Below are 24014 nucleotides of genomic sequence, written 5' to 3'. Positions count from 1 at the left end.
TTCAAAGTAGCCCTCCTCCTTGGTTTGCCTTTAGAGTTCTGGACTCGCACCTTTGTTTAGTAGCAATGGGCAGGCCTGCTTCCTGGCACAGGATGACAGCTGGCTGATTGATTCAGAGCAGTCTCCCCACCCCTTTCCTCTTTAGGAGCTGACTTAAGCACTGTTAAATGCTCCTTTTGTGTGTGGGGGGTGGGGGGGGGGACTTTGTTCCTTCAGCTGGAGAGAAAATTACCTAACACAGCCCAGCAGGGTGACAACAGGCTATGATCCTGACCTGAGCCAGAGAAATATGACCCATATGCTGTAAAGAGATTTCCTTGGACTTTACATAATTGTTCTTTTCAGACAGTTTACACTATACTTCAGTGTGACTCTGGAGTCTGTAGACCAAAGGGGAGCAGAGTTGCACCCTGAGGCAGCCTTCCCCATAAGAGTATAATGGAATGTCACTGCAGACAAGACAGTAAACCACACTGACTTTCCCTATCTGTGTACATCCATATTATAGAGCCTATACCAGGTCAATACCCTTCTGTGCCAGGCTACCTGTGCGCAGTTCCCAGGCTGTGCACGACAGGAGTCTCCCACGCACAGCCCTCACACATGTTCCTATATAGCCAGCCATGTGCCTCTTATCCTTTGTTGCGTTGCAGCGGCCTTACCTCAAAAGGTGGATATAAATATGTGCATTCCATTTTACCATGAGTTTTCTGTGGGGGAGTCCAAGGTTATGAGGCTCCATCATAGTAGAAGGTCTAAAACCAGGAGACCAAAAAGTGAAAAATCCAGGGCGATTAGATGGTCAGAACAAACTTCTCACAGTCAGATTTGTCTATACACTTTGCTGAGTGCATCAGGGACCAGAGTTTTCAAAATTTCACGCAGGGGAAGACAACTTGCTGTGCTGCATCAAAGGGAAATGTCAGGAATGCAACATATTTATTTATCAAGATATGTTGCATTCCTGCTCTCTCCCTGCGCTTGCGTACCAAGTGCTGCTTAGTGCTCCTTTGCACCATTGTGCAATAGTGCCACGTTACACAGCAACCTGCAATGGACCAATTTGACCCATCAAAAGGGGGCAGCGAAGCAAAGATAATTCATTATAATGCATGAATAGTTCAAAATGTAATTTTCGGTTAGGAAACTAGGAAGAGGCTATCTGATTTGAAATGTATAATGCTGCCCCGTTAAAATGTTTTTGTAGAGAGTACCACCAATCATTGTTTTTTATCTTCTTTATTCTTTTCATAAGCACCCTAGGGCAAGTGGTCACATGAGCAAGCAGCTGCTACCATCACCAGTGCTGTGGTGGGTGGGAGAACCACTACCACCACCAGCACCCCAGGTGGCCCTAGTAAGCCAAGTTTATTATTTATTACTTTCTATTCCCACTACTAAAATGTTGGCCTTCTGTATTCACACTATTCACTTATTTTTCAACTCACATTCTAATGTTTGTTATCTCTGTATTCCCCTTTGTTTTCTATATTTCCTGTTTCCACAACTGACTTTCTCCTGTCTGTTGCTTTTGTCTGCTCCTATTTTAAGTAAGCTTTGCCAGCGCGTCTTTTACATGTCTTATGTAGTACTGTTAAGAGACTAAGGGCCATATTTTTGAACTAGATGCGATTTATCTGGCCATTCAAGGTTACCTTGCATTGCGCTGAGTGGCTTGATGAATCCTGAGTAATGCAACACATCACAAAATTGTTGTGGGTTGCTACTCTGCCCCTGGGGTGGTGTTCCATGTGTGTTCTTACACAACGGCCATGGATTATGTTGCATTCCAAGATTTACCATAAGTGGTAGGACTGGGAATGCACCAAAAATGCTACTCCTCCCCAGGCCAGACATAATTTCTGCAGCACTCATAGAAGGAGAAAAATGCCTCAGGAGATTGTGCCCCTTCCTGCACAAAAACTATTCTATACAACGCAGGCACCCTTGCACCATGGTTTAAGAGTGCCTGCGTTGGTGCTAGCTTGCACATTGTGCACCTGAACTAAGAAAAGGTAGGAATGTGCTGTATTACTTTAAACATGGCACATTCCTGCCCTTTCCCTTTTATGCAGTGCAGCCCATCAAGGTGGCTGGCTGCCCTGCATCACATAATTATAAATATGCCCCCAGATTTTTGGCAACATAAAGAGGATCACAGCCAGGCTTGTGTATTTACCAAACATGGTTGAGAAGGCGTGCTTTAAAAAAAGTAAAAAAGTACAGGGACAAGGATAGAGTGGTCATGGTCATAGATTACCAATGTTGTATTATAGTTGTATTTTAGTTGCGGTTTACATGACAGTGCAGCATGGCAGGAATGAGATACCATTAGATACCATTAACAAATAATATCTTTCCTTTATGTTCCCTTCCATCCCTTCATTGCGTTTCCCTCTTATGCTTTTTTAGTCTTATCCCTCCATTAGGAGATAAATGTTTTTGGTTGACTCAATGACTACCTGATTTTTAAAATGTTGTCAACCAACAAACAAACAAACCTCCCAAAGTGTTACTTTCGATTGAAGATACTGATAGACAGCTAATCTAAATGTAGTGAGGTATTGCTATTGTACCTTATGCAAAATAAGTTCCAATCTTCTATCTAAAATGGGTGCATTATGTTTTTTTCTAGGTGCACGGATCACCAGTGCTGCCACAGCAAGCGCCAACCAGCCATCAGAGGAGGCCCAGCCGGTCAGCAGAGGGGGGATAAGTCACAGTGGTGACAGGGACAAGTAGTAAGGCAGATATCCCACACATCACCTCCAGTCCCATGGCATTTATCCACCTAAAATTGCAGCGCAGTTTAATTTGGTGCAGCAGTACAGGTGGTGAAATGTGCATCTGCTGCAGCATGATAAAGTCTGCAATGCATACAAACCAAAGACAAGGTTTGTTTCCCAGTGCTCACTCATTCACCTACTAGTACTTCACTTCATCACTCTTTCTTTTTATCCTAGCCTCTCCAAAAATATGAAGTTTATCTCGGCATGTGCCACATTTTTCTGCCAAGTGACTTATATTTCATGCCTTCCATTACGGATTTATGGTTCCAGTTTTTTCCTTCCATCAACCATTGTAACTAAGCAAAAGCATACTATATGATTAGTGACAACCAACCATTCTATAGCTAAACCTCTACCTACCCAATGTGCATAACTTACCTCACTGTAGATTAACGTTTCCCAATCCCAAGTAAATGTATTTGTTGGAAATAATTAATGGTGGAGGCCAGGGGGTAATTTGGGACTAACTGCCTGGTTTAGAGTTTGGTGGATGGGATACTCTGTGATAAAACTGACATAGAATACTGTTCACTGTACTACAGTGCACCCTTTATATTCTATCCACTGTCTGCTGTAATACAGTGTATGGGATGTCTGTTATCTATTACATGTGTGATGGAGTTCCTTATCTGCCAGACGCTATAAGCCCCTAAGTTTAGACTGAGGGTAGAATTAAAGAGGGAGTCGAAGAAGAGCAGGGCCATTGTAATTAATAGTTAATAACATTACATGCTACAGCTACCCCCAAAACATGTTGCAGAGTAGCAGATCTGGCAGCACAGCTCCATTAATGTTGCATAGTCAAGCATTAATTGTGCAGTATATGTATGCCTTACTCATTAATATAAGCTAATTCATTTATTAACACACATAAATTGTCTTTTCAGTTTCACTACGAAATCCTTAACTAAACTCACTTTTCGATTATGATGATGCTAGTGTTCTGGCTTAATTCTTTGCAGTTAGTGCTATTGCATTATGTAATGTATGTCTGTGATAAACTTGGCCCTATAACTAATCATTACATCCTTCATCAAATTCCAATGGCCCTAGGGGACCACAAATGTTTTGCCACTGCACCAATGTAGACAGTATGAACAGGTGCTTGCACTGAGCATCACAATTCATGTTTTTGTTTTTACTTTCTTGATATAGCTACTCCTCCTGCTGTAGCTGTCCAGCAACCATCCAAGCAGGAGATAGCTGCCCAGCTGTGGTGCCAGAAGTTGGAGGCCATGGCAATTGAATATCACTGGTTGGTGGCCTTGGAGGAAAAAGAGGAGGCATGGGTCTCCAGTTCTGTAGGCTGCCAGCCAGACCCACTTTCAACCCAGCCATGCCAATGCCAGTGCCATTGCTACCTGCATACGGGGTTTGCTGCCACTAGAAACACCACCAGCCCCACTCCTTATCATCATCCATTCACCTGCACAGGCATGGGCAGAAGAAACTGGCCTGGGAGGTGGCAGACATACAAACTGAACTGGTGGACTTTTTTTTTTATATGAGGGCCTGTTGTGGGTGAGAGAGGAAGTTGGGGAAAGGGTGAAAGGGACATTTTGGGTTTTTGCTTAGAGAGGGGGTTGAGCCTGTAGTGGGTGGAGAGGGTTGGAAGGGAAGCCTTGAAAAGGGTCAAAGGACATTTGTGGATTTTGTTTGGGGATGCGGTGGGCCTGTTGTAGGTGGAGAGGGTGGGTCCCAAATGTAAAAAGGAAAAAAATGCTTTTTTCTTTGTCACTGTCTGTCTTTGCATTGATAGCATAGCATTGTGGTTTAGTGAAGAGAGCAAGACAAGAAGTCTTCTGAAATTGTCACACATTGTACTGTACATCAACATTTCCCCTTAGACTTTCCCTACCTGAAGCCCCTTGGCATGTATTTATTCATCATTAGGTTACTTACCTCTTCCTGCAGTTCACTATACCCGCTACGCGAGTGGGACTGGGAACAGAAAATTGGTTAATTCTGTTTGGCTTTATTGCTTGATGAGGTTTTGACACACCCAGCCACCTATCAATGGTTACTGCCCTTACTCTACCCTCTATAACTACTGACCACTAATGGGGTCTGCCAACAACAATCAGAAAAACCCCAATCTTATCTATGTCTCCCTCCTGAGAACAACTTCAGTACTAATTTCTTAACTAGTCCTTACCTCAATAGATAAAGTGATGTCTGCTACCTTTCTCAATCTTCCCAAACTTTATTGCAGGTTTTCTCAAAGGGCCTTCTTAATGCTGGTAGTAGTATTGGGCTAGCGCTTACAGGAAAGACATCACACAGTGAGGTGCCACTTCCACCTATTCCAAATGATGCTTGCAAGGTGAACTCCGACAACAGGATTATTCAGAAGGATTATCCATCACAAGCAATTAGACTAAAAAACACAGAATTAGTGGGTAATCTAAGACTGAGACCAGACCACTATGACAAAAGTCATATTACAAACAACAACTAACAGCAGTAAATTCTAAGCAATCTGGAGCGCTAGTAACTATTTCATTTATTTAAAAAATAAAATTAAACTTACAAAAACCTCGAGTCAGGAATCAAGATTCAGGAGAAGGTTTTTCCATGTTGCATAGATTTTGAAAGCAACACAAGGCCTGATTCACAAAGGTAAAGTAAGTTGCACTTTGGCGTTACTTTACTCTTGTGGTGTAAGTTTACAATTAGTAACTTTTCCATCAGCAACTTTACTTCACAAGTAGCAACCTTGTGAGTTGTATGTTTCTCATCATCATCATCATATAACTTTATTCGATTTCATATGAAATCATAAAAGGATACAAAAGCAGTAACATTCTGTCATAAAATATACATGAATAACATTGTATCATAAACATCTGAAAAACCACTACTGGAAAAAACATGAAAATAAACAGTAGCAATATCAGGAGCTTCTGATGAAAATGCATTGACATTTACATATATCTAGAGGAAAATAACATAATTAATACCTACAACAGGGGAATGTGCTAATCAGGCCCAATATTGTGTGCTACATACCCCAGCAAGGTACCATGACATATTAAAACAATTTTTTGGTGTGGATTAAAGCTGTAAATATAAAAAAGCAGGTCTAACCTGTCTTAGAGCTGTGGACAGTAAAAGTGGCCTTAAAAACGTATGGCGAGTTGTAAGTAACTCCTGTCACTTTAGAAGGAGTTACTATTGCTACTCGTTAGTTACTACTCATAAAGTTGCTACTCTGAAAAAGTAAACGTACACCAAAAGTGTAGCTTTACCTTTGTGAGTCAGGCCAAATACTGCACACTAGTACTACCTATTCTGGGACAGACATTATTCTAACTTAGACTCTGTGCTATGATGATGTACCTTTTATGCCTGGGTGGTTAGTTAGGCTGGCATGGGCTTTTGTTTAGTTAAGAAGATCCTGTAACAGTTAGTTGGTGTCACTTTCACCACATCCATCTGGCAAGTGTGTGATCCATTTATAGCATAAATTATTAAGTCACACCTCAATAGGTCATACAACCTGGGGAAAAAGGGTTAGGGGTTTGATGAATGGATGAGAATGGGGAGTTGGGGAAAGGTGAGACAAAGACAAACACAACATTCATAAAGTCGATGAGAAGCATATTATCATCATCACAGCTGTTGTGAAAGGAAATCAAGGAATGATACAGTTCAGTTACTAAATGCAAACAGTCCTTCTGCCTCAGAGTCCCAAGATATCTGATTGTTCTGTTACCTAGGATTGGAAAATACCAGATAGGAAGGACCCGCACAGTTCTACAAGTTGTTATTGTTAAGACAAGAAACAAGAAAAATTATACTGTATGTGAATGCCAAAAGGGACTGTGCATCTGCATTTTTGTTCTCTGAATGTTAATCTTGGGTGCAGGTCTGAAAAGGTCTGGCAAGCAGTGTTCTCATGGAGCTTTCGTGTGGAAGAAGAGAAGGCCTATAGAAAACAAAAAAGTAAATGTCAATATTGCAGAGTCAAGTCGAATTTACAGTTACAACTGCACACACAGACACTGCAGTGGCAGGTCTGAGACATGATTACAGACCTACTTATGTGGGAGGCACAACCAGTGCTGCAGGCCCACTAGTAGCATTTGATTTATAAGCCCTGGGCACCTCTAGTGCACGGTACTAGGGACTTACTAATAAATCAAATATGCCAATCATGGATAAGCCAATTACATACATATTTTGTAAAGGAGCACTTGCACTTTAGCACTGGTTAGCAGTGGTAAAGTGCCCAGAGTAACTAAAACAGCAAAATCAGAGTCCAGCACACATCAACAACCTGGGGAAAAGAGGCAAAAAGTTAAGGGAGACCACGCCAAGGATGAAAAGTCTAACACGTGTCCCCCCCGACTGAAAGTGGGGAGCAACTACCCAACCTCATGGGAGTTCTCATCACTAAGGCGGAAGAACCTGGACAGACCATCAGTATTGGCGTGCTCTGTACCAGGACGGTGTTCCACCGTAAAGTCCATCCCCTGTAGGGAAATGGACCACCTCAACAGTTTTGGATTCTCACCCCTCATCTGCATTAACCATCTGAGGGGCCTGTGGTCAGTCTGAACTCGGAAGTTAGTCCCAAACAAGTAGGGTCTTAGCTTCTTCAGTGCCCAGACCACAGCAAATGCTTCACGTTCTATGGCACTCCACCTACGTTCCCTGGGTAGTAACCTCCTTCTAATGAAGGCTGCGGGTTGATCTAGGCCCTCTTCATTAAGCTGTGAGAGTACTGCTTCAATACCATGCTCTGAGGCGTCTGTTTGCACCGCAAACTCCTTGGAGTAGTCAGGTGCCTTCAGCACAGGTGCTGTGCACATGGCAGCCTTCAGGGCATCAAAAGCGTTCTGGCAAGCTTCTGTCCAGATCACTTTCCTGGGTTGCTTCTTAGAAGTCAACTCAGTTAAGGGGGTAACAATGGTACCATATCCCTTAACAAACCTCCTATAATATCCTGTGAGACCTAAAAAGGCTCTCACTTCAGTCTGGGTCTTGGGAGTCTCCCAAGCCAGAATCGTCAATCTTAGAGTGTAGGGGTGCCACCTGGCCACTCCCCACCTGGTGTCCTAAGTACACCACAGAACCCTGTCCTATTTGTCACTTGCTCGCCTTAATAGTGAGGCCTGCCTTCTGCAGGGCCTCTAACACTCTCCAGAGGTGTTGCAGGTGTTCCTCCCATGTGGAACTAAACACAGCAATGTCATCCAGGTAGGTGGCACTGAACTCATCCAGTCCTGCCAACACCTGGCTAACCAACCTCTGGAAGGTGGTAGGGGCATTCTTCATCCCAAATGGCATCACTTTAAATTGAAAGTGGCCATCTGGTGAGAGAATGCTGACCTCTCCTTGGCCCCCTCAGTTAAGGCAATCTGGCAGTACCCAGATGTTAAATCAAATGTACTGAGGTACTTGGCAGCGCCTAACAGGTCAATGAGCTCATCAGCTCGGGGGATGGGGTGTGCGTTAGTCTTGCTGACCGCATTGAGTCCCTGGTAGTCCACACGGAACCTGAGTTCTGTAGTGGCACCAGGTGCAGCAGCCTTTGGGACCAATACCACTGGGCTGGCCCAAGGACTGCTGGAGTGCTCAATAACCCCTAGGGTAAGCATTTTGGATACCTCATCCATAATGCATGCCATGACCCTGTCAGTCAACCCTGTAAACCTTCTGTTTAATGGGTGTACTGTCTCCAGTGTCCACATCATGGGTGCACAAGTGTGTGACTCCTGGGATCAGGGAAAACAGTGAGGAAAACTGTCCCAACACGTGGTGACTGTTACCTTGCTGCTCCTCAGTCAGGGAGGGGGAGAGGATCACTCCCTCCACTGACCCATCTTTTTCTCCTGAAGACAGGAGGTCAGGAAGAGGCTCACTTTCCTCCTCTACCCCATCATCTGTCGCAAGGAGCATGGACAGTTCAGTCCGCTCAAAGTGAGGTTTGAGGCGGTTGACATGCAGGACCCTTAAAGGGTTCCTTGGAGACCGCAAGTCTACCAGGTAGGTGACTTCGCTTTTGCGCTCCACCACCTCAAATGGCCCAGTCCACTTATCCTGGAGTGCACTAGGCTCCACTGGTGCCATCACCCACACTTTTTGTCCAGGTAGAAACTCGACCAGAGTGTCATTCTGGTCATACCAGCGTTTCATGTCCTCCTGGCTTGCTTCCAGGTTCTCCTGAGCGAGACTCCTGAAGCGGGCAGTCTGGTTTCTTAGAGCCAGCATATCACTAAATACATCCTGGGGGGGTTTACTAGGAGCTTTCTCCAAAGCTTCCTTAACCAGACTCAAAGGTCCCCTCCTAGGGGGCTATAGATCAGCTCAAAGGGACTAAACCCAAGTCCCTTTTGAGGCACCTTCCTGTAGGCGAACAGAAGGCATGGCAAGAGGACGTCCCACTTCCGCCTCAAGGGTTCTGACAGGCCCATGATCATGCCTTTCAAGGTGCGGTTGAATCTCTCAACCAGACCATTAATTTTGGGGTGGTGAACTTATAGGTTACCCCACACTCCTTCCACAGAGACTTCATATACATGGATATGAAGTTGGTACGCCTATCAGATACCACTTCCTTGGGGAACCCATGCGGGTATAAACCCTCATCAAAGCATGACCCACCACAGGGGAAGTGATTGATCTCAAAGGAATGGCTTCTGGGTACTGGGTGGCATGGTCCACCAAGACCAGGATATACCTGTTGCCCATGGCTGTCTTGGGGTCCAGAGGCCCCACAATCTCAATGCCTACCCTCTCAAAGGGAGTACTGACAACATTCAAAGGCTGGTGGGGAGCCTTACATTTCCTCCCACTCTTGCCACTTGCCTGACAAGTCTGACAAGACCTGCAATGTGCATCTGAGTGCCTGCGCATTAGGAGCCAGTAAAAGTGGGTGACAAGCCTCTCAAAGGTCTTGTCCCGCCCCAAATTTCGGGCTAAAGGCACATCATGAGCCAACCCCAGTAGGAAGACCCTGAAGCCCTGGGTTACCACCAGCACACGGGCTGAACAGGCTCAGGAACCTTACGCTCGTTATACTGGAGGTCATCCTCCCAATAGATGAGGTGTGATCCTGGCTCCTTGCCAGCCACCTGGTCTGCAGCCTGCTGCCGCAAACCCTCCAAAGTAGGGCATGTCTTCTGTGCTGCACAGAATGATTCCCTGGTGGGCTCCCCTTCCTGCTGCCACTGCGACAGCTCAAGGACCTCCCCCAGTTCAGCCACCTGTTCCCCCGTAGGCTCCAGGGCGACACCCTCAGACTCGGCCTCCTCCCAGACCGTGGGAACTTCTTGGGCCAGTTTCCCGCGCCCCCTGCCCTTCCTCTTCTTGGCGGTCCCCTGGGCCACTGCTTCAGGCTCCAGGGGTTCTTGATTACTCTGACGGCTGCCATTGACCGGGTGGATACGCATACCCACCCAGACAGACCCAACATCTCCAAGTGAGACCTGTGTTCCACCTTCTTCCAAGGGGAATCCTCCAGGTCATTGTCTAGCAAATAATCAACAGGTATGGTTGGACTCATAGCTACCTTCAAGGAACCTGAGACCCCCCCATTCAAAGGGAACCTGTGCCACTCTGCACAGGAGCTCTGAGTTGTCCACTGCAACTACTTGGTGAAGTACCCGGGGATCTATCTGCTCTTCAGACACCAGCTGACTCCTCACTGTAGTCACACTAGCTCTTGTGTCTCTCAGAGCCTCCACCCTCTGTCCATTAATAGTCACCCACTGCCTGTACTTCTTAGTGTTTTCAGGTCCCAGACACTCACCAGGGGGTTGGAGACTGCATTGTGTGAGGACAGGCACATCCCTTTCAGGTGTGAGTGACCACTCCCCCCTCCCTCCTAGCACAGATGACTCATCAGGATATGCAGGCTATACCCCAGCTCCCTTTGTGCCACTGTCTATTGTGAGGTACAACCAGCCCAACTGTCAAACTGACCCAGACAGGGAATCCACAAATAGGCAGAGTCACAGAAATGGTATGAGCAAGAAGATGCTCACTTTCTAAAAGTGGCATTTTCAAACACCCAATCTTAAAACCAACATTACTAAAAGATATATTTTTATATTGTGAGCTCAGAGACCCCAAACTCCACATGTCCATCTGCTCCCAAGGGGGATCTACACTTTAATCAGATTTAAAGGTAGTCCCCATGTTAACCTATGAGAGGGACAGGCCTTGCAACAGTGAAAAACGAATTTAGCAGTATTTCACTGTCAGGACATATATAACACATTACTATATGTCCTACCTTAACCACACACAGCACCCTGCCCTTGGGGCTACCTAGGGCCTAACTTAGGGGTGCCTTACATGTAAGAAAAGGGAAGGTTCAGGCCTGGCAAGTGGGTATACTTGCCAAGTCAAATTCACAATTAAAACTGCACACACAGACACTGCAGTGGCAGGTCTGAGACATGATTACAGAGCTACTTATGTGGGTGGCACAACCAGTGCTGCAGGCCTACTTTAAGCATTTGATTTACAGGCCCTGGGCACCTCTAGTGCACTGTACTAGGGACTTACTAATACATCAAATATGCCAATAATGGATAAGCCAATTACATACATATTTCGTAAAGGAGCACTTGCACTTTAGCACTTGTTAGCAGTGGTAAAGTGCCCAGAGTAACAAAAACAACAGAATCAGAGTCCAGCACACATCAACAACCTGGAGAACAGAGGCAAAAAGTTAAAGGAGACCACTCCAAGGATGAAATGTCTAACAAAGACCCTCTTAGCCACCACGCAAATCATCAATCACTCAATATATCACTCATTGGTGCAATAGGTACCTGTTCAAAGCATGGTGCACATTTGTCTTGTGAGAAAACAGGGCTGATTGCAGAGGCCCCCTAACTTTTTGCCCCCATTTTTCACTTTTTGCTGGTGTTTTCCTGACTCTGATGGTGCCCTGGGTACTGCTAACCAGTCCCAGGGCCGGTGCTCTGTATAAGATAAGTATGCAAATTAGGCTAACTATAATTGGCTAAGTCAACCTACCTATAAGTCCCTAGTATATGGTAGGGCAAGTAGGTTTAGGGACCCCAGCATAGGTGGTGCACCCATAGGTGCACTGCTGAGGTGCCAGGGTCCTTTTAAAGGAAGGCCTGCCTTACTGGCTGCTTTTAAATTAAAGTTACATGCAAATTCGACTTTGGAATTAAAAGTACTTCCAAAGTCTTAAACTACCTTATTTTTACATATAAGTCACCCCTAATGTGTGCCCTATGTGCCTTGAGGGTTGGGTGCCATATAACTATAAGCAGGGACCTTATAAAATAGTTTTATAAGCCCTGGTGAGGTAAAACAGCCAAATTAGTTTTTCCATCACTGTAGTGAATGTCCTTCATAGTCAAAAATTGGGAGACTTTATTTTACTTTACAAATTGCCCTTAAGTGTCAGATACCTCAAGTTAGGTATCAAAGTAATTGTTATAATAAATCCCACAACTTACAATTGTTGGATTTAATAAAACTTGCTCAGGTAAGGAGTTTTAAACTCTACCTAAAAAGTTGCCAACTTCAGCCCTGTAGTGCTCTGCTCTAATTGGCCAGCCTCTGGCAGCCTGAGGTATGAGGTATGAAGTAGCCTGGGCTGAACACAAAGAGATGTACCTGGGGGAGGAGAATGTCCCTCAGCAGCTGGAGAAGCAGGAAGGGGGAGGGCTGCCAAACTGGTCTTCAAAGACAGGGAAGGACATTTGGAGTAGCCCAGCACTTCCCTCATATCCTGCAACCCCAGACAATTAGGTGCCCTCTTGATTAGATTAGGAGAGGGCAGGTTAGGGGTGTGTTTAAGATTTTTAGCCTCACCAGTGGGTGGGCTCAGCCAGATGTAACCTCCAAAAATCAGTTTCAGCCATGATGGAGTTTTGAAGAATGTTGCTCCCTGGGATAGATTTTTGCCACACTCCAGAGGAAGTGGTCATCAGAGGGGGAAGGACCCTGCACCTGATTGGAGAACCAGGACCCCCCTGAATTTCACCCAGGAGCAAGGATACATGTGGCAGAGCTGCGCCCACACCTCAGATTCCTACCAGATCCCTGCAAGGAACAAGGCAAAGAAGAAGAAGGACTGCCCTGCTGAACCCCTGGCCTGCACCTGGACACTGCCATTTGAAGGACTGCACCAGCTGCACACTTGGGGTTCTCCACTAAAATAACTTTGCCTTTCTTCTACTGCTTCAAGAAGGGACTCCCTGTTTGCTGCAGGTACAAAGGAGCTGCCCAGAGTTCCCTGCATCAAGTCCTGCAAGCAGAGCCCAGTTGACCAGCGATCAGAGGCCATTTGAGGATCCTGATAAGGTACATTCTGAGAATTGTAGTCCCAATTGCCAAGGAGCAACTCAGAGCTTCTGGGACCTTGGATTAAGTTGTGGACTCTTCAAGAACCCAAAAAGGACCTATGGAAGAAGATCCAGAAGTTTGGTGACGTTCAGAGCAACTCCATAAGTTGAAGAGGTGCACCGTGGAAGTTGTAGTCCTAGATCCCAAAGGGCAAACCAGAGCCTCTGAACCCGTGGCTGGTGCTGTGGACCACTTTCCTGAATCAAGAACCACTTCTGAAACTAAGTGTGACAGTGTTACCTCGTGGGTGGCCTGAACTCTGGACTTTGTCCCTTTCCAGTGTGACCTTTTTTAACCCTTTGAGTGCTAGTTGCTTCTATGCGCTAGAAAACATTAATTCTTTAGAAATTCATATCTCCGGTTCCTCTTATCCGATTTGAATCATTTTGATATAATTTTAAAGATAAAAATATAATCTATTTTTATAAATTGGTGTTGGAATTTTATTGTGTTTTGTGTTTCACTTATTTACTGTTTTGTGTTTTTTAAATGCTTTATACACTAGTCTCCTAAGTTAAGCCTTGTCACTCATTGCCAATCTACCAAGGGTTGAGCTGGGTTTAATTTATTGAGACCTAACTGAACCTAAGTGGAGGTTATTGGCCAATTGCTAAGTGTAGGTACTTACCAGCCGTACCAATAATCCATTTTCCAACCTGTCTATTATATCTTCTCTTTTCCCGTGGAAGCAAAAAACAATAAAGTCTTCTATAATTAATGATCTTTACTAGCAGCCTAGCTAAAAAAAATTAAAAAAGGATAGCGATGGGAGGCATTATCTTCATGTCACTTAAATGAATGGGGATGCTTCTTCTGTGTATACTGGTCCAACTCCACTCCATACGTGTCGATAAATGGGGCTGCATAAGTTAGACACCAAATATATAAATGTTCTTCTCCATCCTTTTTTTGCAAAGCAGTTTGATGATAGTGGCTGAAAGTTCTGTTGTGACTCACTGAGGAAGGGAAGTAGTGTTTGTTCTCAAACTCAGGGGGCTCACCCGTAAGTCAATCAGCTAACACACTTGAGTCTGACTAATCATCATTTTCTTTCTGTGCTATTTCAGGAAAAATGTAATCTTGTGGTATGCAGAGTTGGTTCATTTTTATTATGGTCCATGTCTCCACATTTACTGGTCCTTCTCATTGTGATAACTGTGCCAGCTGCACTAAACAAGCACTCAGACGATACACTGACTACTGGGCAAGCCAGATACTTTATTGCCAGCCTGGTGAGCTCTGCACAATGCTGCATCTTCCCATACCAACAGACCCAATCAGATTTGATCCTGATAGACCTCTTTTGATTCATTCAGATAGTCTTGGAACATCCTCTAAATGGTGAGAAGGGCTGCCACTTGCTCAACCACGGTTGCCTTTACATTTGATTTAAGCCCTGCCACATAAAATCAAGCTATTGCAGGGGTTGGGTCCAATTTTTCTGTTGCTGGTGTTGCTTGTGATGATGGTATTGACTGTGAGACAACAGCACTGTTCTCTCTGGAGGTTGAAGGCTGCACGCCAGAACCTTTGCTGGGTCTCTAATTTCCAGTGGTTCTTCTAACAGGTCTCTTACTTGATCAACAATCAAAACCTTGTAAAGTGAAACAGCATCTTTTGGAAAAGTAATGAAAGTGGCTAGTATTTTTTTGTACTGTGGATCAAGTATTGTCCATGGCAAGAAATCCAATTTGAGACCTCTGAGTCAAATCTGTTCAAACAGCTTGCTATTAAACTGTTCCAAGATGTTTGCAGCTAATTGGGATTTCTCCAGGGTGATCATCCATGCTGTCTCTAAAACCTTTTTCAGTACTGAGACCTGCAGATAGCTCTTGCTTAACCCCCAAAAAAGAGATCCAGTGTGCAGTGATATACATGTAATCAGTTGCTTGACAATTGGTCCATAAATCTGTCATCAGGTGGAAAGTGTGAACAGCACTCTGCTGCATATCTTGTCCAACCAATTGAAGCACATCATGATGGAGTGCTGGAACAGTAACTCTGGCAAAATAGGTCTGGCTGGTAACCTTCTATTTCAGGCAGACAGCTGCCACAAATTCAAGAAATCTCACTCCTTCCATGAAAGAAAAAAGGAGGTCCACAGCTAACACTTTACCTAGTTTCCCATACTACAAAAGCGCCATTGGGTGGCTGCATTCTTAGATCTTTGCCTGCCTAAACATGCCCATAGTAGTAGCTTGGATGTTTTGCTTTTGTGGTGCTACTGACACAGGCGGCTTCCAAAAAAGGACCTGGAGGTGGTAGACTCAATGTGTGTCTTGGAGTAATCACAATATGTGGCAGAGTTGTCTGCATCTGAGTCTTGTGCCATTTGGAGGCTGCTGATGCAGGTGATGCTGGCATTCTACAGTGTGTAGCCCTGCCATCCTCTTCTTTTTCATGATCACCTTCTTCTTTAGTCTGTTTTCTCAGATGGATGCGTGGCTTCCAGTACCTTAGCGCGAACATGGCTTACCATGATAAACACTTATGTGACAAATGGAGCATATTGCAATATTATCCTCCTGCTTGCTAATCATAAAGCAGTCCCAAACTGGGGAGTAGAACTTTTTAGTGTGCCACTGACAATGCCTAAACAACTGAAGGTATGTGTCTGTGTTGTATGCCTCTCTGAGGGTGTACTTCGACTGTTGTAGTGGTGGATGCAGGCCTTGATGGGGATCTTACAAATATAGAAGCTGGCAGTGATAGTGGTGGAAACATATCTCCCTGAGCAGGTTGAACAGGAAAGGCCATCTTCGTGTCCTCTGAGCCACACTTCATACTGTCAATCACTAGCTCCTTTTCCTCACTGTCACTTTCCATAATTCTAAGGCTTTCAGGAACTTTCCTTTTCCCTATGTTTCTTGGGGCAGGTCTTGGGCTCGGACAGGGTCCAATCCATGTGCACGTCATTTGAAGCTGGTCTTGGAGAAGATGATGGATTACTCTTTCTTTTCCTTGCCGGTGATTGTGAAGCCAATGGTTGAAAAGCAAAATCTTGCTCAGCAGGAAGGTCAACCTTCTATTCTGCACCTACTTCAGGAAGGACTGGTGCTGGCTATGGTTTCTGTTGTCCACTTATCTGCGATGATTGGGTCATTTGTGGGTGAGACAAATTCAGTTCAGACACTGCCCGCTGACATGAATGCAGTGGCAGCATCTTCGAGACATGGGTTAGGCTCAGCCTTAGGTTTGGGGAATGCTGCTGATGAGACAGGAGTGCTGCTTTCAGCCTTTTGCTGCCCAGAGGAGGATGCAGAAGGTACACCATGTTTCCTGAAAAAGATGGAGGGCGGCAAACCAGTGGTGGCAATATCTTTCTTCTTCTTCTCCTCACTGGCTACTTTCTTGCAGGAACACCCTTCTATGGGGCCATCTGAAAGGTCTTTCTTAGCTTTGGCATTTGTCACTTAGCTGCACAAGCGGAAGCAGAGAAGGACGGTGTGTGTCACTGCCAGCCTTTTTTCTGGCTGTGTTGTATGTCATGATGTCTCTTGTGCATCTAAAAGCAAACAGAAAAAAAGAATCAGTGAAATGTGGCATTTCCAGTTTGAATCTACAGACAATATAACTTAGCGAGGTCAAATCACAAATAATTAACAATAGAGTATCCATTCCAAACTATAACATAATCTTTCAATGACAAGCAGATCGAAAAGTTCACTTTATGTGCTTCCAAGGCCTATGAGATATTTGTAGCAGGCAGGGGGTGCAAGAGAAAATGGAATAATCCTTACAAAAGTTATACTGATGTAGGCCTATGGTCTATAACAGATGGGGGAAAATTGAATATTTCTTAACATTAAAAAAAATATTCCTGGTATGTGCAGATGAGACACCTTTGGCAGGCAGGGATTGCAGAGGGAAAATGAAATAATCCTTCAAAAAATTATTGCTAGTATACGCATGTGGCCTATGGCAGGCAGAATGTGCAGGGGAAAATATAATAATCCTTAAAAAAAATATTGCTGGTGGGCGCCTACACCAGGTTGGGGATGCAGGAAAAAAAATCAAATAATTGAAAAAAACATTATTTCTAGTGTCTCCCTAGGGACTATGAGAATCTTATGGGAGGCAAGGAGAAAATGGAAGATGCATTAAAACACACTACATACCCACTACATCATTATTATCCTTAAGCACATTAAATTCATGTAAGGGACATAAGAAAAAATGAGCAAAAACCAAAAATACATAGGCCTCTTCTATCAATGTGTCTAGAAAATAGCTTTGAAAAGTGGAAGAAAAGGAACACACTTGCTACACAAAATGGCCACCCTGGCACCCTGGCACATGGCCACCAAAAGCGAAGGTGTGGACAACAAAGAACACAAGCAGGACTATGGTAAACGCAAAGCACACTGACTGCACACTGGCTACTGGCCACATGGCCACCATGTGCAAAGACATGGACAACAAAGAAAACATTCAGGCCTATGGCAAATAGTATACTGACTACATAAAACAATAGCCACTCTGCCACATGGCATGGAGAACAAAGACAAAATGGTCGACAATAGCACACACACACACACACACACATTGGCCACACAAAGGAGGCCTGATAAACAAAGAAGAAAACACTACCATTAATTCAGCAATGTCCAAACAAAAATGATGTCAACTTTAAAAATTCGTCAACCACAAACATCCCAAGGCATAAAAGATTAGCCCACCAAAATATTTTAAGACTTTGCAGAAACATGTAAAATACAAAAACACACATTTTGCATTTAATCCAAGGCCATGCCTAAATCAATAGATGTTAAAAAAAAACATACACCCAATGCTTAGTAGTGGCTGGCTGGCCATGGCCCATGGGCAGACTAGGTTCCACAGTAAAATGGGCAAAATAATTGTGCAGAATTCATCAACAACACACAAGAAAATTGAGAAAAATCCAAAAGAGAACTGACAAAGGGATGGGTAAAGCACTGGGAGGAGCCTTCTGGACAGGAAGAGGAAGTTGGAGTCTCTGTGGCACTTCCTTGCTGTTGAAAAAAAGTTAAATAAACAAATGTGTTTCATGTTAAAAAAAACTACCTGACCTGTCCGTTTGAGTCGAATAGTTATTCAAAAACCCAACTTCAAGTTGCTTTTGCTGCTTCTCAAGTAGAATACCTACTTGAGAATGTGACTTCTGAACGTGACCACCTGCATTAGAAAATGGCACTGAAGGTCTTTCTAGCAACCAGAAATCATGCTAGGTAGGGGTGCCAAATCTTGCACTCCCTCGTCAGCTAGCTTTCTGGAGCCTCAAGTTGTTCCTATTACCATCACATTGCTTGGACGGGAGCAAAATTCTGCCATGTGGCGATTGGTGGAATTTGGCCAGAACTCTGCATTACAGTAAGTAGTAAAGCAGAGTGACTAAATGCCACCAATTCCGCAAGCCGAATGAAAATTTCCAACCACCCATAGTGAAGGAGTGGAATGGGGAGTCCACCTACCTGGTGGATCTCAAGACCCCTAGAAACCCTTTAGGGTGCTCCACTTCAAATGCCTCCACCTCACTTTGATAGTTCTGAAGACAACATGCTTCTTGTGAAAGATGAAGGAGTGGAAGAGAAGAGTGAGCCTCTCAGTGACCTCCTGTCTGTCAAAGAGCATGATGGGTCAGTGGAGGGTATAAACCTCTCTCATACTTTGACCCCAGAACTTCAAAGTGACTGTTGCTGGGGCCGTTTTCCCTCTATGTTCTCCCTTACCCCTGGGCTTATAAATTTATGTACCCATAATATAGATACTGGCGATAGTACTCCTGTTAAAAATAAAATTTACAGGCTGTCAGATATGGTGAGGGCCAGTATCAAGGAGGAGGTCTCCAAGATGTTGGTGTTACTGGGGATTGAGCCCTCCAGCAGCCCCTGATGCAGGTCTGTGGTGCTGGTCCCCAAGAATGCACCACAGGCACCACTCTGGAACTTAGGTTCAGTTTGGTCTACAGGGGACTTAGTTCTGTCACAAAAACTGACATATGCCCCATCCTCAAGCTGATGAGCTCATAGACAGCCTGGGCACTGCCATGGTCCTCGGGACCTTTGATCTGACATCAGGGTACTGGCATATTGCTCTGACTGAGGGGACAAAGGAGAGGTGTGCATTCTTGATCCCAGAGGGCCAACTCCACTTTAAGGTGATGCACTTTGGCCTCAAGAATGCCACTGACACCTTTCAGAGGTTGATCAATGGGGTCGTAGCTGGGATGGACACATGTTGCACTGCCTATCTAAACAACATCTTTTGCTCCAGTTGGGAAGAACATGTGTACCCTCTCCAGGAAGTGCTTCAGGCCCTGCAGCAGGTAGGGCCTGACTATCTACACCAGTTAAGTGCCAGATAGGACAAGGTTCCATAGTATATCTGGACCACATGGTGGGTGCAGACAAGGCGCATCCCCTCCAGGCCAAGATTGAGACTATACTGGCAAGACAATCCTCTAAAATGAAGACGGAGGTGATGGTCTACCTGGGCCTCACAGGATACTATAAGAGATTTGTTAAGGGATATGGAACCATTGTTGCCCCAAGAACTGCAGTGGCTATTGCCCTGGTGATGCTTCGGCTTGATTATTGCAATGCATTTCATTTAAACATCAAAATTTCTCCCTCAGGAAACTTCAGGTGATTCAGAACACAACATCCTAATTAGTTTTGATCATCCCTAAATGTCTCTCGTGAGAGAAGGCCTGCGCTCCCTTCACAGGTCAAATCAAATCAGGGTTTATAATGTGCAACTACTCACCCGTAAGGGTCTTAAGGTGCTAAGAAGTTTTGTCCTCTGAGCTTCAATTGAAGAGCCAGGTTTTAAGGTCCTTCCTGAATTGAGGTAGCGATGGTGAATGCCTGAGGTTCAGGGGCAAGGTGTTCCAGCTGTTTGCCGCGAGGTAGGAGAATGATCTTCCACTAGCCGAGGTCTTCCGTATGTGGGGTACAGTCGCTAGAACTTGTTGAGCGGAGCGGAGAGGTCTGGTGGGGGAGTAGAAGGTGATGCAGTGGTTGAGGTAGGCGGGTCCTGGTCCTGCAGGGCCTTGTAAGCGTGAACGAGGAGCTTGACGTTAATTCTTTTCTCAATAGGAAGATAATGGAGGTCACGTAGGTGATTGGAGATATGTTTGTGATGGGGAATGTCCAGGATGAGTCTGGCAGAGGCCTTTTGGATGTGCTGTAGTTTTTCCAGGTTCTTCTGGGTGGTACCGACGTAGAAGGAGTTGCCATAGTCGAGTCTGCTGGTGACCAGGGCATGGGTTACCGTTTTGCTGCAGTCCTTTGGGATCCATTTGTAGATCTTTCGGAGAAGTCGAAGTGTGTGAAAGCAGGAGGATGTGACTGAGTTGACTTGGTGGGTCATGGTGAGCAATGAGTCCAGGATGAAGCTGAGTTTGTGTGTGTGGTTTGTTGGGGTGGGGGTACCGAGAGTCAATGGCCACCAGGAGTCGTCCCAGGCTGATGTGGATGGTCCCAGGATGAGGATCTTAGTCTTTTCAGAGTTGAACTTGAGGCAGCTGTCCATCATCCAGGGGGTGACAGCTTCCATCCAGTTGTGGAAATTCTTCTCCGCAGTAGTGGGGGTTTTGGTCAGTAAGATGATCAGCTGGGTATTGTTGGCATAGGAGGCAATGTTCAGCCTGTGGTTCCTGACAATAGATGCGAACAGGGCCATATAGATGTTGAAGAGTGTGGGGCTCAGGGAGGAGCCCTGTGGAACTACACAGCTGATCTCCGTAGGTTCTGACAGGTAAGGCAGGAATCTTACTCTCTGTGTTTTGCCAGACAGGAAGGAGTGTATCTATTGTAGGGCCTTTCTGCGGATGCCGGCTGCGTGGAGCCTGGAGCTAAGGGTGAGGTGTTGAAGGCAGCCGATAGGTACCTTAAGATGAGGGCTGCGGATGTCATCTGTGGCAGTGAGGTCAGCATTTCAGTGGTATTCTCTCTTAAGTCCATTGAGATCTTCCTCCCTGAGGAAGGTGGCCATACCTACGTTTCAGAAGACCAGATGTCATCTGTGGCTGTGAGGAGGGTGGTCTCTGTGCTGTGGTTGCTCCTGAAACCTGTTTGGGAGGTGTCCACGATGTTGTTGTCCTCGATGTGCTTATGGAGCTGAGCGTTGATGGGCTTTTCGAAGACCTTGGCTGAGAAAAGCAGCAGAGTGATGGGGTGGTAATTCTTGAAGTCTGGGGGGTCGGCCGTGGATTTCTTCAAGAGCGGGTGGATCTTGTCATGCTGCCAGTCCTCTGGGAAGGTGGCTATCTCTATGGACAGTTGAGGGTGTGTCGGAGCTCGGGTGCCATGGATGTGTTGGCCTTGTTAAAAATGTGGTGAGGACAGGGGTCCGTAGGGGCTCCAGAGTGGATGCTGCTCATGATGGTGTGGGTCTCATCTGTGGTGAGGGTGGTCCAGCAGTGCATGGTTTGTGGTGGTTCAATGGGTCAGATCTGGAGGGTCGTTGGAAGGCGCAGAGAGTGGCTTGGGATCCGAAGCTTTCGTATATGTCTTTGGTTTTCTGGTGGAAGATGTTGGCTAGCCTCTTGCAGAGGTCTTGAGATGGAGGGATGTTTGCTGTTTCAGATTGGGCTTTGGCAAACTCTTTGACCACGGTGAAGAGGTCTTTGGTGTTGTGAGCGATGGCACTTATATGGTCCTGTTGGGTGGCTTTCCTGGTGACTCTGATGAGGTGGTGGTGGGATTTGCTGGCAGCTTTGAAGGCCTCAAAGTCTTCCGGGGACATTCTGTTCCTCCATCTTTTCTCTAGCCGTCTGCAGGTGTGCCTGGAGTCTGGTGTGCGGGGGAGAAGTAGCTGTCCTCCTTGAGGTGATGTTTAGCTGAGGCACAAGGCTTTGCACCAGCAAGGGTCACTTCTCCTGAGGTCAGCATTTCAGTGGTATTCTCCCTTCAAGTCCATTGAGATCTTCCTCCCTGAGGAAGGTGGCCATACCTATGTTTCAGAAGACCAGATGGGCTGGCTGTACCTTCTCGCTAGCAGCTGCCAAACTCTGGAATATGCTACCACTGCACATAGCCAGCTTAGATTCTTATGGCTTTTTGAAAGCAGCTGAAGACATGGCTATTTTTCATCTCATATTTCTCCCTCTTTTAGGGCAGCTTCTTTCCGCTGGTAGTGCTTTGATGTGTATGGACTTAACACGATTTATATACTCTAAATACAAATACAAATACTTAACACAGCTGAGTTCAAAGAAGCAGCCTAAAAAGGTAATCTGGACAGAGGTCTGCTAGAAAGCCTTTGACAGCCTTAAGGAAGCCATGTGTACAGTACCTGTACTCAAGGCTCCTGACTCCTCTAAGGAGTTTTTTGTGCAGACAGACGCTTCAGAACATGGCATAGGGACTGTCTTAGCACAGTTAAATGAGGAAGGCCTAGACCTAGCTGTAGCCTTAATTAGCATGAAGTTACTTCCTCAAGAACAGAGGTGGAGTGCGACTGAAAGAGGGGCCTTTGCTGTGGTCTGGGCACTGAAGAAGATGCAACCATACCTTTTTTGGACTCACTTCCAGGTTCAGACAGACCTCAGGCTCCTCAACTGGCTCATGCAAATGAAGTGTGAATTCCATTTCCTTACAGGGAATGGACTTTACAGTCTTGGGGAAGACCACGCCAGTGCTGATGCTCTATCCAGATTCTTCCGCCTTAGTGATGAGAACTCCCAAGAGGGTTGGTAGTCTTCCCCACTTTCAGCTAGGGGTGAGTCACATGTTAGACCTGTCAGCCATTGGGTGGCCTTCCCCCAAACCTTTTTGTTTCCTCCTCCAATTTTTTGCTGATCTCATTTGTGATGGCCTTAGGACTCTGTGCACTTTACCACTGCTAAACAGTGCTAAAGTGCATGTGCTCACTCCTTAAAACATGGTAACTATGCTTATCCCTAATTGGCATATTTACTTAATAGTACTACCTGTACCTAGGGCCTGTAAATTAAATGCTACAAGTGGGCCTACATTATGCTTGAACCAACAGTGGTTCTTATCCTTAAATACCCATGCCTTTGTTCATATGTGACAAGTGGGCCTACAGCACTTATTGTGCCACCCTCTTAAGTAGCCCTTTAAACATGTCTCAGGCCTTTCATTGCAGCCTATGTGTGCCATTTTAAACTCTCATTTTGACCTGTCAGAATAAACCTTTTGCCAGGCCCAAACCTTCCTTTTTAATACATGTAAGTCAACCCTATGATAGGCCCTGGACAGCTCAGAGGGCAGGGTGCAATGTACTTAAAAAGTAGGGCATGCAACCTTAAGTTTTGCCCTTGTAGTGAAAAACTCTTAAATCTGTTTTTCTGTACTTCAAGGCCTATCTATCCTGTAGGATAACTTTTGAGTTATCATATTACATTTGATTATCTGCAATTTCCAAATGGGAGTAGGTAACCAGTTCATGTTTGGTGTCTTTGGAATTATAATGAAAAATCATTTTTTCTTGTGAAGTAAATTTTGAAAATGCTACCTTTACAAAGGTGGCATTTTCCTGCCTTAGCCTTTTAGCCTGTCCCTGGGTCACTTGACTGGGTGTAACTGAAAGTTGGGCTTTATGTACTCATCCTAGACAGCCACACACAATGAGAGCTTAGGTGTGACTGGATGAGCCATATCTGGCATGATGAAAGGGAGGAGCTGGGCCCAGCCACCACTACACTTAAATAGGCTATGTCTTATCTCCTCACAAATGGCTGCATACCCCCTGTAGTTAGTCTGGAGCCAGGGCCAGGAAGTCAGGGGACCTGTGGACTTACTTCAAAGGCATGCCTTTAGAAGCTTCTCCCCGCTTCAGAGGCCCAACTGGGTATATATACTAAGATACTAACACTTTAATACACCTCTGGACCCGTGGATAATCTGCCAGGAAGAGGGACTGCTGTGCTGCCAC

The sequence above is a fragment of the Pleurodeles waltl genome, chromosome 4_1 (genome assembly GCF_031143425.1).
Source record: "Pleurodeles waltl isolate 20211129_DDA chromosome 4_1, aPleWal1.hap1.20221129, whole genome shotgun sequence".
Taxonomy (NCBI): Eukaryota; Metazoa; Chordata; class Amphibia; order Caudata; family Salamandridae; genus Pleurodeles; species Pleurodeles waltl.
This window is presented reverse-complemented; position numbering follows the sequence as displayed.